Source organism: Panicum virgatum, chromosome 6N (assembly GCF_016808335.1).
Source record: "Panicum virgatum strain AP13 chromosome 6N, P.virgatum_v5, whole genome shotgun sequence".
Lineage (NCBI taxonomy): Eukaryota > Viridiplantae > Streptophyta > Magnoliopsida > Poales > Poaceae > Panicum > Panicum virgatum.
This window is the reverse complement of record NC_053150.1, coordinates 14,149,522-14,163,035: the sequence shown is the minus strand read 5'-3', so window position 1 is coordinate 14,163,035 and position 13,514 is coordinate 14,149,522. Positions and strand designations below refer to the sequence as shown.

The following is a 13,514-nucleotide window of genomic DNA, read 5'->3' as shown; positions in this document are numbered from 1 at the left end:
ATCAGGTTAACATAACATTTAGTGCTTGTATAAGACCTGGATTCCAATGGCCACTCTAAAAACAATCAATTCATACAAGCATAGATGACCTGTAGTAGGACCTCCAGTTTATAGGAGTCCTATGACATAGCTAAAAGAATTGCACAATGAAGTGTGAAAGAATAAGTCATCATTTTAGACAATCCAATGCAGCAGAATAAGCCACCAGTTCAGATTTGCAGAACTGAAAGAATAAAGTGTCAGTAAGCACAAGATATTAGATTTACTGCCTGTACAACTATATCCACATATGTTGTCCGTACAGCTATATCCATATATGTTCTCAGAAAATCAAAAAACCAAAACAAATCACATCCCCAGTGATACCCACAATTAACTTTGAGCTTGCCTAATGGACACTGAGGGGCGTTGAAAATACCAAGCTGCAGCTCATGCAATTTTGAATCAACAAAATCATTTTATGGAAGTATTGTGGATGAAGGAACAGCAAGCAGACAATCCTATTTAAGCATCTTCTTGGCAACTGACTCGACAATCCAGTAGCCAATGCAGTTCAAATCATTGTTTCCAGGACGAAGGCAATATGTGCATCAAGTTCATTACCTTGAATGGATCTTCAAGATATCAAAACAAGACTGCAAGGGTAAAAGATTAAGCACCTGTCAGCACAAGCAATCACGCAAAATCAGCAAAGCGTTATAGGATAAATCAGTACAACTTACATCCTACTTGGGATTTGGAAATTCAATCTTCCTCGACTAATCTCTGTCTAATAAGGCCTTATCATCAGAGATACCTACACAGAAACCAGAAAAGGAAGATGCGGTATCCATTTGCCTCCAGGCCAGAGCAAGCACAAAACCTGAAAGAAAAATGGGTTCATTGAGCAACCAGGCAACCTTTCATGTTTCTGGCTTTTCATCACCGTACTTATAGAGCATATATATGACTTGTTTCGGACTTTATGAAATCTTTTCCTCAAAACTAATATATTAAGTATACTAAAAGACTGCAGCTTAACTGAGCTACAATTACACTGTCTAGAAGAATAGATTGCATAATTTGAAGCCTACTTAACACCAATAGCTTTTTTTAGAAGACCTCTAATAATTTTAAGCCTATTGTAACACCGTCATAATCTGCCCTTGGTGTTACAGCAGGCTTAAAATGTTCCTATATGTTTTTATAGAGCATTCAGAGTAGTTCGTAGTAATGAAAACAGGCACATATTTTCATCTACACTAAGACTAAGTAACCTCAGGTAAACTATATTTTACTGACTGTTGTTCGTATACACAACAAATTGTTATCATGCGAACCATGTGTTTAAAGGCTTCAAGAGCAGGTAGGTTAGTTCAACTCCCATGGCTGTCTTGATTCCTCAATGCATGCAACTCGGAAAGGTCAAATATCATCAGTCTTATTATTGGCAATCATGTATCCTAATCCCACTAACACTGCAATACAAATGTGAACAAAGCAGAGAGGATGAATAGCACAAGGGCTAGGAATAATCAGAGCATAGCAGGCTGCAGCACGACAACACAATATCAGGGGAAAGAAATCAATGGTTTTATCTATACATGATCCATCCATTATCAGGTAGCAGTAATTTAAATGGGCAAAGGACAAGCCACGATTAGCAAGAAAGAGCAACTTAGCTTATCCTATTATTCAATATCCAGCAAACATTTGATAAGAGAGAGAGGAAAGGGAGTCAGGGAGAGCAGGGCCCACCTGAAGAGTGACTTGCCGGTGGCTGAGTCGAGAAGCATATGTATCCGTCGTCGACGGGGCCAAGCATCACCAACACTCAGCAGTCAGCACCCTGGTCTACGGCACCCGTCGACAGTCGAATTCTCGACAGTCCAACACGACAATGGATCAGGAGGTCTAGAGATGAAGGTGCCATCATCCTCCGCACAGTCCAACCACAAACAATCTAACAATTGATCAATTCCATAGTTCAACAATTTTACAATGCAGCAAGTATTGTAGAGGGTGAAATCCAGCAACTCACCAGTGCAGATCTCATCCAAATGGAATTGCTCCTCTGACATACAGCTTGGAGGAACGACGCGACGGCGCATCGATCCCACGCCAGCTGAGTCGAAGTCTCCCTTAGGCCTCACCATGGCGATAGCTCACATTTCCCAGGCCTTGTGACGATGGTATGTAGGGGAGAATATGGAATTCTTTGGACGATCATCTGCACCGTCATCAGAGTGCTGGACCAGGAAATAAATACAAAATCATGAGTATGCATACTGATAAAAAAATAACAGAAATGTTTGTCCCCCATTATTTATTGGCTCAAAATTATTTACTGGAACAAGGGTGTACACCTATGCACCACAGCTAAATTAAACGGTTGGCCCAAAATGAGCAAGCCATAGTTAGCTAATCCGTATCTAACACTTGACTAACAGAAGTATAAGCAAACATGGTGCATAACAATCAGACTATCAGCATTTCACTTCCCATCAGTATTGCTTGGCAGAAGTTAACAACAGCGATATTAATTGCGAGAGTACAGCTAAAAGGTTAAGTAACTTCAGTTTAAACTTAACCAAGAACTCTACCTGCAGATCCTGCGGAATACTAGGAGCCACTTGCGGCACCTCCTTTTCAGTATCAGCTGTGTCACATGCAGCTAACAGCTTCCTTCCTCCTTTCAAATGCTTCTTGGAAGTGACTCCAACTGCATATGGACATAGAAACAATTCCAAATGAAATATGGAAGTTTACCAGGTTTCTGCTTCTTGGAAGAAGACGTAATAAGATCGTGAAACAATTCCAAAGAAGGGGGTGGGTCGCCGCGCCTTGCCTTACTGCCGTAAAAACAATGGGACAGAGTATCCCCAAATAACCTAGAATGGTCGTGGAGCGAGGGAAAGTGAACAGGCATGGACTCGAGATTTATCATTTTGCCTACATGTCCATCTAAACATGACCCCTCAACAAATTGGAAGCACCCTGCGCAGCAAACGGAAATTCATAGAGGGCTGAGCAAACCGAACAAACCCTCACTAGGCAAAGCCAATGGCGCAGGATTCACATGCCCTGAATAAACACTGGCATCGTTTTCTCTTATGCTGTACACCATACACTAAGCGCCAAAAATTCATCCAGTTTCTAGCTAGTTCACGCAGACCGCGGAATTTGTGCAAGACGGGCCATACTGTACTGGTGGAAAATCCCCCAAACATCTCTACCTCGAAACGCTCGATTCCCCCCAAAATCCGCCGCACAAATGGGCACGCCCCCAAAGCGCTCACTATTTCGAACGCAGCTGAAATCGCGCATGGGGGCAAGCGGAATACAGGGAGGAAGAACCCCCAAACTAGTAGCATTGCTCGAGGCCACCCAGTAAATCGGGGGAAACGGACCGAATCGAGGAGAGGAGTGGTCTCCAGGAGCAGGGAGGGGAACCTCTTACCCGGAGCTGAGGAGGATGAGGAGAGCCTCGCGAGCTCGGGCCCTCCGGCGCGAGCCCCTGCGGAGAGGGGTCTCGGCTTCGGCCGCCGGAAACCCAAACCCTAAACAATCCAGCGCCGACGCGGAGCTGCAGGCGACGTGGAGGAGCAGCCGGGTCGGGCAGCGGCGACCGGAGCAGGACGGCGGGAGGCGGAGAGCGGAGCACGGTCATCGGGATCCGGTGGCATGGGGAGGTCGAGGGTGCGGCGTCCCCGAGGAACGAAACCCTAGAGGTCGCCTATTCGCCTCCCGGCATCCGGAGCTCAAGACTGGTGGGGTTCGCGGACGCGGGGGGTTCGCGGGGGAGGATGAGGAATGACTAGTGGGACTCATGTGTAGGTGAAAGGGAAGGGGGATGGGAGAACGTTTCGATATACACTCCATCAGAGACGTTTTTTCAAACCGCGTCTCTGATGACATCCAAAAAAATCACAGACGCGTTTTCACTATACGAGTCTCTAATTCTTCACATCAGAGACGTGTTATCTGTATAGCCATAGGAAACCAACATATCAAAGACGTGTGTAGTTGACCCGCGTCTCTAATAATAAATTACAGACATGTATTGATTCCGCATCTCTGATGAAGGTGTCTATTTTGTTACTTTCTTACATAGTGCCTCTAGGGTTAATGAAATTGGAAGCAAAGAAAAAAGACAGACTAGGAGCGTGTTGTTGACCTATCGGCAGTTGTCCACGATCTTGTCGGTGGAGAACAGCACAACGCCTTATAGTTCTGTCCAGGGCCACTCTATAATTTTGAGTAGCCCCAAGCGAACCATATTTATGGCCCCTCTAGGATAAATATTTTTTTTATTTTATCACATGATAAAGAAGATAATGATACTAGTGACATATTGACATATATATAATTCTTGAAGAACAATGTATATAATATAGACTAAAGAGTGGAAAATATGTTGGGGAAGCCACATTCGGCCCCTCGACGAAGGCCCGCACATGAAGATACACCCCCGAAAACAAAGCCTAGGCCGGGTCGGAAAAAGGGAAGCGTCGACCGTGGGGGCCGAAGACCCAGCGCCGAAGGGTTCGAGCTGCAATGCCCTCCGGCACATGGTCTCGAGGACCGCCTGACCCCCATCGACGAAGCCCACCAAGCGAAGAGATGGCTCGACAAAGCTTGTTAGGCGGAGAAGCTTGTCATGCATCACGCAAGAGGAGTGATGTCTCGACGAAGCCCGTCAAACGAGGATGTTGGTCATCGAGCAAGCGAAGACCGCGTGGGCCTGGGACTATTGTTGTAAAATTACCTATGTACCCATGCAATATTACGAGAATCTAGCCGTTGGAGGGCAAAAAGGTGTAATTAGGCGAGGGGTAGTTGGACCGTCGCCTATAAATACCATGCACATTTCCCAGTGATGGGACATTAAATGAAAGAGAGATTGCTGCTCCGCTGCTTTGTGTACGTTGTGTCTTTGTTTCGCTTCCCGCCACACTTCCGATGGGGTCCTCGCCCCTTCCGTGAGCTGTTGTGACACCCCTTCATTCTGAAGGGTGTCTTCCACCAACAGTTTTGGCACCCACCCACGGTTCAAGGGTGTCCTCCACCAACAGTTTTGGCACCCACCCACGGTTCGTCCCGACACACTACATGGTAGCAAAGAAAAAAAGCGTAGGCAACAGTTTGGCGGATGCTCCGACGTCTCCATAGGGCGCCATCATGCCGAACGCCACCAACAGCGAAGACGCCTCCATCGACCACATGGCCGATGGAGAGTTTGAGATCGGACTTCATGACTTGGGCATACCATCCAAAGACATTGAAGTCATCTGAACGTACGAAGCGTGGAGGTTGTGCAATGCGCAGCAGGCGGCCCAAGCTGGCCCGTCAAATGCGCAGATGACCACAAGGGCGAAGGAATAAGAAAGGGCGCTCTCCGCTGCCGAGGTGGATGAGCAGCTCAAGAAGCTGAAGAAAGAAGAGCTTTGGTGCAAGGCGATGCACCAGTGGATTCATGCGAAGATGGCAATGTTGCAGCAAGACTAGGCCCCACGTGCCGCGCCCAAAGCCTTGGTCGCATACATAGCCGGAGTCATCAGGCCTCAGCCACAGCCCATCGTCGTGGACGATCTGTACCACAACAACACCGACGAAGAAGAAGACGACGAGTACCAACAGGCATAGCACCACAGGAGGCACAACCGCGGAGGGCCTAGGACCCCTTTCTCCGAGGAGTTAGAAGAACTCTAGTGGCCGAGGCAGTTGAACCCGGCAGTCCTGCCGCAATACGACAGAGACTCTGATCCAAGGGTGTTCCTCCTCAAGTGCGAAGCCGCAGTTGAAGCAACCAGAGGGGGCTCCGCATGCAAAACGAATGCCCTTGTGCTAGCCTTGAAAGGCCACGCTCAGTACTGGTACTCAAACCTCCCAAATGGGTACATCTACTCATGGGAGCAGTTGTGGTCGGAGCTGTCAGCCGCGTTCCGGGCGGTGAAGCTTGATGAAGTCACATCATGTGACTTCCACAACTTGAACCAGGGGGGCTCCACCTTACAGGAATACCAATAGCGAATTGTCAAGCCTCACGTAAGAGCTCTGGAGGTGGCCGAGCAAAGTATCATCGATGCTGCAGTTCACGGGATGAATCTGGGCCCGTGCGGAGAGTACATTGAACGACGTTAGCCGAAGACCGTCAACGGGTGATTGCTGATGACTTTGTACTGTCGGCTGCTTCGGCTGACATTGCTACTTCATTTCCTTTTGTACCTTCTAGCTCTGCTAGTCTTGAGCCTTCAGTTCTTCTGAACTTTAGTTGGTGCGCTTCGAATATGCCTTTTGGTGCTCCCGAGCTGCTTTGTTGAACATGCTTTGTTTCCATGAAATAAAGCGGGGGAACCTTTTCTCTAAAAAAAAGAGAAATGTAATATTGAAGGAGGTCAAAGTATCTTTATTTGAATGGGCTGAGACCAAATAGTCAAGCCAATTTCGAATGTACGTCCGCATGCAGTTGCACAGTGATTTGAACAACTCAGTCACTAAGTTTGTCTTGCATGCTGCCTAATTTTTTTTTTTTGTCATCACGATGGCTAAACTCACTTAATTCGGTCTTGATGTAGATGTATAACCATATTGATACTTGTAAGGTTCCAGCAACAAGTTCGAGCAGGCTTCCAAAGCTTGCGGACTTTTATATGCAGAGAGAGATCGATGTACTGATAAATCAGCTAGGAACAGCCTCTTATGTTTGATTACTACATTGAAACCTGCTGCCGCCAAGTGGAGGCCAGGACCAGGATACGTTTCCATTGTTACAAGCTACCTACCAGGCCGACATGCAGGCTTATTATTGCCAAGCCAGACTTTTTGTTGTGTCACAATGTATATAAAATATGTGAATCTGTTGACACCCAAAATTGGCACGACTAAGGTTTTCTGGTCAATCTGGACAGACCGGTCAGACCTCTCACATGAACCGGTCAGAACCGGTCTAGACAAGTTTGTCAAATTGCAAATTGGACTGTACCACTGCGTAGATCTCGTCGAGACGATCGAAATGCATATATAGAACGTCCAATTTGGAGTCCGGATGAGGGAGTTATGCCTCCCGGAAAACCTGCACCCCGGTCTGACCGGTCAGACCGGTCCAGGGCGGTCAGACCGGTCCAGAGACTGGTCAGACCGGTCCGAAACACCCAGTCCGAGTTAGGAGTTATATTTTGACACGGGATTTGATAGGGTTCCGACTCCTAACGGATACAGACCTCCCCACCCTATATATATGAAGGGCCACGGCCGATTGAGGTTAATCCCAATCGATTCACACATTTATTCTTTACCTTTTACCTCTAAACCCTAACTTTTCCAACCCCATCTGCTGTTCTTCGCTCGTCTCCACGGCGTTTGATGGCGTTCTGAGTGGCCTGCCGACCTCAGAGCAACCCTAGCTCCATTAGCTCCGATGGGGTCCCTCCCGAGCTCTTGGTTCTAGCTCTTCGCCGTCTTCCTGGAGTACCGGTCTGACCGGTCCGCTATACCGGTCTAACCGGTCGGCGCAGGGAGGCTGCTGGTGTTGATCGTTTTGACGATCTTGCTGCGCGTTCTAGCGTTTTCGAGTGTGTTGGCACAAATTAGTGTCAACACACTTTTTGGCGACTCCACTGGGGACAGATTAATCTTGTTTTTAAACCGATCTAATCTAGTTCTCAAAGAAGATGGGCGTCACCACCGACCTCGACGAAGGCAACATCTCCACATCTATCGAGGAACTCAGCGAGGAGGAGCGCCAAGAGTACTTGGTGGTCAGGGAGCACTTCAAAGCACAATTCTTGAAGGGATTCAAGAAAAATCAGCAAGGCCAGGTCACGAGGGTTCAAGACTTCATGATGCCCTCCTTTATGCTAAAAAATAAGCAAGTCGAGGTAATAAGCAATGTAAGCACTTCATCTTCCGACTTGTTTAGCCAATTATCATCTCTTATGGATAAGAAGATTGCTGATATATAAGCCCATAAATGATTTAAAAGATCAAATAGATATCATGAAAAAGGGCAAATCCGTAGATGGTAATTGTGCTTTCCAAACTGCTAATTCATCGGTTATGCTAGCATCTGTTCAAGAACCACTATATGGCATGCCGACGAGCTATTTTGCAGGGCAAACATCACCATTGCAGCTGGTACAGCCGAATGCGGCTGGACCGGTCAGACCGGTCCAACAGACCGGTCAGACCGGTGCGATGGTGGTCAGCCCAGTAACATCTACACCGAACACGTCTACTCTTTGCTCGGCAATCCTTAGCCGAACCAATGAGATGACAAATTGTGTGCAGCCTTCTCCTTCACAAGAATCTGGTTCTCCACATGAACCAATTTTTGTTAATGTACATGAAAATTCTGCGGGGCATGCACCGATAAGTTCGGTTCAGACGATGCTACAAGATAATCCTATAGAACATTGTCTTACTTCTGTAGCAGAAGCATCCACGAGTGGTAGATGCAAAGCCGATCCCGCTAGGTTAAAAGAGGATCCGGCTAGTGCGATGAAAACTAAATTCGGTGTGGATATAGGTAATTCTACATTATACCAAAAGCCATATCCTTTTGAATTTGATTTAGTTTCTTTTCCTGCTGGTTGGTGTGTTCCTGATTTTGTGAAATTTAGTGGTGATGATAATAAAGCACCTTGGGAGCACATTGACCAATATATCTTACAACTTGGAAAAGCTGGTTTTCATGAGGCTTTGTGCATTCGCTTATTTTCATTATCTTTGACTAGAACCGCTTTTTCTTGGTTTTTTTCATTGGCCCCGAATTCTATTCAGTCTTGGAATCAGTTGGAACGTAAGTTTCATGATCGTTTTTATAATGGGCACAATGAAGCTAAACTGTCGGATTTGGCATCGGTTAGGCAAGGCCAAGATGAACCTGCTTCGGATTACTTCCGAAGGTTTAAAGATATCAAAAACCGATGTTTAAATTTAACAGTTTCTGAAAAGGAATTGGCTGATTTGGCTTTTGATGGTTTGCGTTCTTATTTGAAAAAAGAACTCGAAGGCTTTGAGTACTACACTATTAATTATTTGCACATGAAAGTTTTGGTTTAGAATTTAGACTCCACAACGCAAAAGATGTCCATAATACTCATCGGTCCATACATGTTGATTGTAAATCTGATTCGGACGATGAAAAAAAGGAATTTGCTCAATTCATATGGCCATCAAAAGCTAAGCCGTGTTCTTGTTCATCGCTTAAGCCGATTCCGAAGAATCGGCAAGAACAAGTTCGTTTCACATTTTATGTTTCGAAGTGTGATCGCATGTTTGATGAATTGTGTAGAAGCGGAAACATCAAGTTGAAACATGTCATACCGCCACTTGAGGAGGTAAAGCAGCATGCATATTGCAAGTGGCATAATACTTTTTCTCATGCAACTAATGATTGCAATATCTTTCGTCGAAAAATCCAATCGGCCGTTAATGAAGGACGATTGGTAATGCATGAGGTAAAAGATGGCAAGGCGTTATTCCCTGTCCATACGATTGATTTGGATAATGTCAAGGTACTCATTCGGCCGGAACAAGCCGAAGGAGCAAAAGGAAAAAATGTTATCATTGGTGAGCCAAGGCCGAAAAATATCAATGACAAGATTCAGGCTAGGGAAGTGACGATGGAGAAAACTCCTGATGGAAAGGAGTCATTGAAGATCACTGTCAAAACTTCAAGGCCCGGGGGGAAAGAAAGTTCCTCTCAAAAGACGAGTCAGCCTGCAACTCAGGCACGACCGGTCAGACCGGTCGCCTCAACCGGTCAAACCGGTCAGACAAAAGGCCGGCCCAGAACTTTCAAGCCTAAGTGGCCGGAAGGAGGTACTCAGAAGGTTAATGAGTCAAAGGTGCAGGGGAGTTTTACAAAGCAGAAGCTCACCTTCGCTCAGTTACTGCACAAATACACAAAGGCCGTTCCAAAAGATCGGCCACTAAAAAAAGAACCAAGTTCACCTCCGCGTCAAGGAAAGCGTTCTTCTCCTAGGGGAGAATCCAGCAAGCGTAGGGGTGATAGCACTACAGTATTGCCTCCTCAGAAGGTGTATGCTGCTACGTCATGGGCGTCACCGGCATCGGGTTTTTCTTGTCCTACATGGGGGCATGAAGGAATTTGGATGTATTGTTATCCGATGCTATACCCACCATCTCACCACAGGGAGGAGGATCACATAAGGCCTGTGTTCGGCAAGGTTGCATGACCAATGCATGACCGATTGAGATCCAACCAATCAGGTCAGAGGCGACAGCCTGCACCGGTCAGACCGGTCGCCGCTGACCGGTCATACCGGTCTCATCAGAGGCCGGGCAAAGCTCATTCTCCGAGACAGGTTTACCGTGTCAAGGAGAAAAAAGAAGAGGTACAACCCACTATTGATTCAGAGAAAGCTAAAGCTGATGATGTTGTGCAAATCGGCAATATCAAAGTGGTTGTCAGTGATGCGGGTACAACGCCGATGGTTTTTGGTAAATTGGTCAATCCTTCTATCCAAAGGCCGAACATGGCCAATGATCATGAGGCCAGCAGCAGTAACTCGATATCAAAGTACTTTCAACCAAGATGGTGTCCTTCAGGGTTGACTCGTACTCAAAGAAGGAAGCTGCAACGTCTACGTGCTCAGGAGAAGAAGGAAAAAGAGTTCAAGAGGCTGAGGGACAAACAATCCAACCACTACAAACCAATGGTCCCTCAAGGCAAGGTATGGAGGGTCAAAGCAATTGACCAACCAGCACGACCGGTCAAACCGCCTTAGGAGACCGGTCTGACCGGTACAAGCGACCGGTCTAACCGCCCAGAGCAACCGGTCAGACCGGTTGAGGTTTCAGCAGAACAGAAAGCCGAATTGGCAATGCCCGTTTCGGTTCTTTGCGATGGAGAAACACCGCTAGCATTCTCGGTACAAGGCAACAAGGAGCTAGTGGGTCATAAGGCTACACCAAAAGAGTAGCAATGTGGAGCTCGATGACATTTAAATGCTCGGGGGGCAAATTATTGGCAAATGATAATTTACCTCATGAAGTTTCTATGCAACAGATCAGTTTGCAAGGGGCTCTCAAGACTTTGATCAAGTATTTAAGGTCTTGAGCTGGTTGAAAATTGCAACATCAGCGGATAAAAGCCGAATTAGAAGTTTTTCAATTCGAGCTAGAAAATTGGCAAACTATTTGTAATAAGGCATATTGATGCTCTTACTTCTATTCTTCGGTTAAAGAATGAAACCGAATTTACTTGGGGGGCAGAACAGCAAAAGGCTTTTGAAAAGATCAAGGTTTATTTGTCTTCAACACCTGTGCTCAAGGCGTCTAGGAGAGGGGTTCCTTTCAGGTTTTATGTGGCTGTTGAAGATAATGTCATTGGGGCTGTTTTGACTCAAGAACCGAAGACAAGGAGTATGTTATCACTTATATAAGCCGATGACTTATTGATGCGGAGACAAGGTATACTCTTACTGAGAAGTTATGTTTGTCTCTCTATTATGCTTGTACCAAATTGAAGCATTATCTACTATCTAGTACTTGCATAGTAGTATGTCAAACCGATGTGCTCAAGCGCATGTTACAAAAGCCGATTTTAAGTGATAGAATCGGCGAGTGAGCTTATGCTTTAGTTGAATATGATTTGGCTTGTGAATCCTTGGAATCTATGATTGGCCAAATCATAACGGATTTCATTGTTAAGCATCGGATTAATGATAAGCATGCTTTGGAAATCGGCTATGTTACTTGCACACCACGGAATTATATTTCGATAGATCGGTTTGTGATGATGATCAAAGAATTGGTGCTGTCTTGATTTCTCCAAGTGATGGTATTCTGAGTTCTCAAACCGATCAAAGGAGGATTGCATAAATAGTCAAGTTGAGTATGAAGCCCTCTTATTTGGCTTGGAATTTTTGCAATTTACGGGCGTGAAACGTGTTGAAGCCTTTGGTGATTCACTTCTGATGGTGCAGCAAGTATTTGAGGTATGCTAATGATATAATGGATATTTAAATGCATATCTTGGCAAATACCTCAATATTATTTCTTCCTTCAATGAATTTGTTATAAGATATATACCAAGGGAAGAGAATGGGCAGGCTATTGCTATGGCTAAGCAAGCATCTGGCTAATAAATTATGAAAAAATATTTTCATATTCGAAAGCCGATGCAAGCAAAACCCAAGTTGCAGGATCTGGACGAACCGGTCCGACCGGTCGATGCAACCGGTCTGACCGCCTAGACCGGTCTGACCGGTCATGAGACCGGTCTGACCATCCAGACTGCTGGAGACACCAATTCGGCTATGAAAGGTGATTCATCACTAAAACCGAATATCAGGACTGGAGGGTTCCTGTAATATCCTATCTAAAGATCTTGGTCATGGTGCAGAAAAGGATATTTGGCGGATAACACTTAAAAATGTTTTAGTCAATGATAAGCTCTATCGTTGAATAGCCGAATATTTATTTCTTAAATGTTTAAGCTCAGATCAGGCAAAAGTTGCCATGAGGAACGTTCATGAAGATGTTTGTGGTACACATCAATTGGCTCCCGGGATGAAGTGGTTGTTTGATAGAGCCGGTTTGTATTAGTATACCATGAACTTTGATTGTTTCAAGAAGTATAAAAGGGTGTGAAGAGTATCAGCGGTTTGGTGATTTACTATTGGTGCCCGCTGTGATGATACGTCATATTATCAAATCATGGTCGTTCCGAGGTTGAGGATTGGATTTCATTGTTCGAATTAATCCTCCATCTTCGAAGAGGCATTGCTTCGTGTTAGTTGCTACAAATTATTTTACTAAATGGACCGAAGCAGTTTCTTTGAAGGACATGATTCACAGCCGAGATTGTATATATTAAGGCTTGTCTCACTTATACAAGATGACATGGCCAATATATGATATCGTCCTTCAAAGCAAGACATGATTGGTGTGTAGGTGCTTCTCATTGTTCAAGTGCATTTTTGGGCTTGGAGATATGTTTCTTAGTACACAAGCTTTACTAAGAAACAGGGGGGCATATGTTGACACCCAAAATTGGCACGACTAAGGTTTTCTGGGCAATCTGGACAGACCGGTCAGACCTCTCACATGAACCGGTCAGACCGGTCTAGACAAGTTTGTCAAATTGCAAATTGGACTGTACCACTGCGTAGATCTCGTCGAGACAATCGAAATGCATATATAGAACGTCCAATTTGGAGTCCGGATGAGGGAGTTATGCCTCCCGGAAGACATGCACCCCGGTCTGACCGGTCAGACCGGTCCAGGGCGGTCAGACCGGTCCGAAACACCCAGTCCGAGTTAGGAGTTATATTTTGACACGAGATTTGATAGGGTTTCGACTCCTAACGGGTACAGACCTCCCCACCCTATATATATGAAGGGCCACGGCCGATTGAGGTTAATCCCAATCGATTCACACATTTATTCTTTACCTTTTACCTCTAAACCCTAACTTTTCCAACCCCATCTGCTGTTCTTCGCTCGTCTACATGGCGTTTGATGGCGTTCTGAGTGGCCTGCCGACCTCTGAGCAACCCTAGCTC

The 13,514-nt window shown here is 45.6% G+C and overlaps 1 long non-coding RNA gene across 2 annotated transcripts; it reads right to left on the bottom strand.

The window, feature by feature from the left end:
• Positions 1-243: 243 nt before the first annotated feature.
• Positions 244-2,120, bottom strand: LOC120679206. Of its 2 annotated transcripts, none has more exons than XR_005677036.1 (4): positions 2,021-2,120; positions 1,738-1,916; positions 723-862; positions 244-635 (listed from the first exon to the last, which is right to left on the bottom strand). It is a non-coding gene; the product is annotated as an uncharacterized LOC120679206 (long non-coding RNA). The 2 variants fall into 2 exon arrangements; XR_005677035.1 differs by having other exon boundaries at positions 477-659; positions 801-862.
• Positions 2,121-13,514: the final 11,394 nt, after the last annotated feature.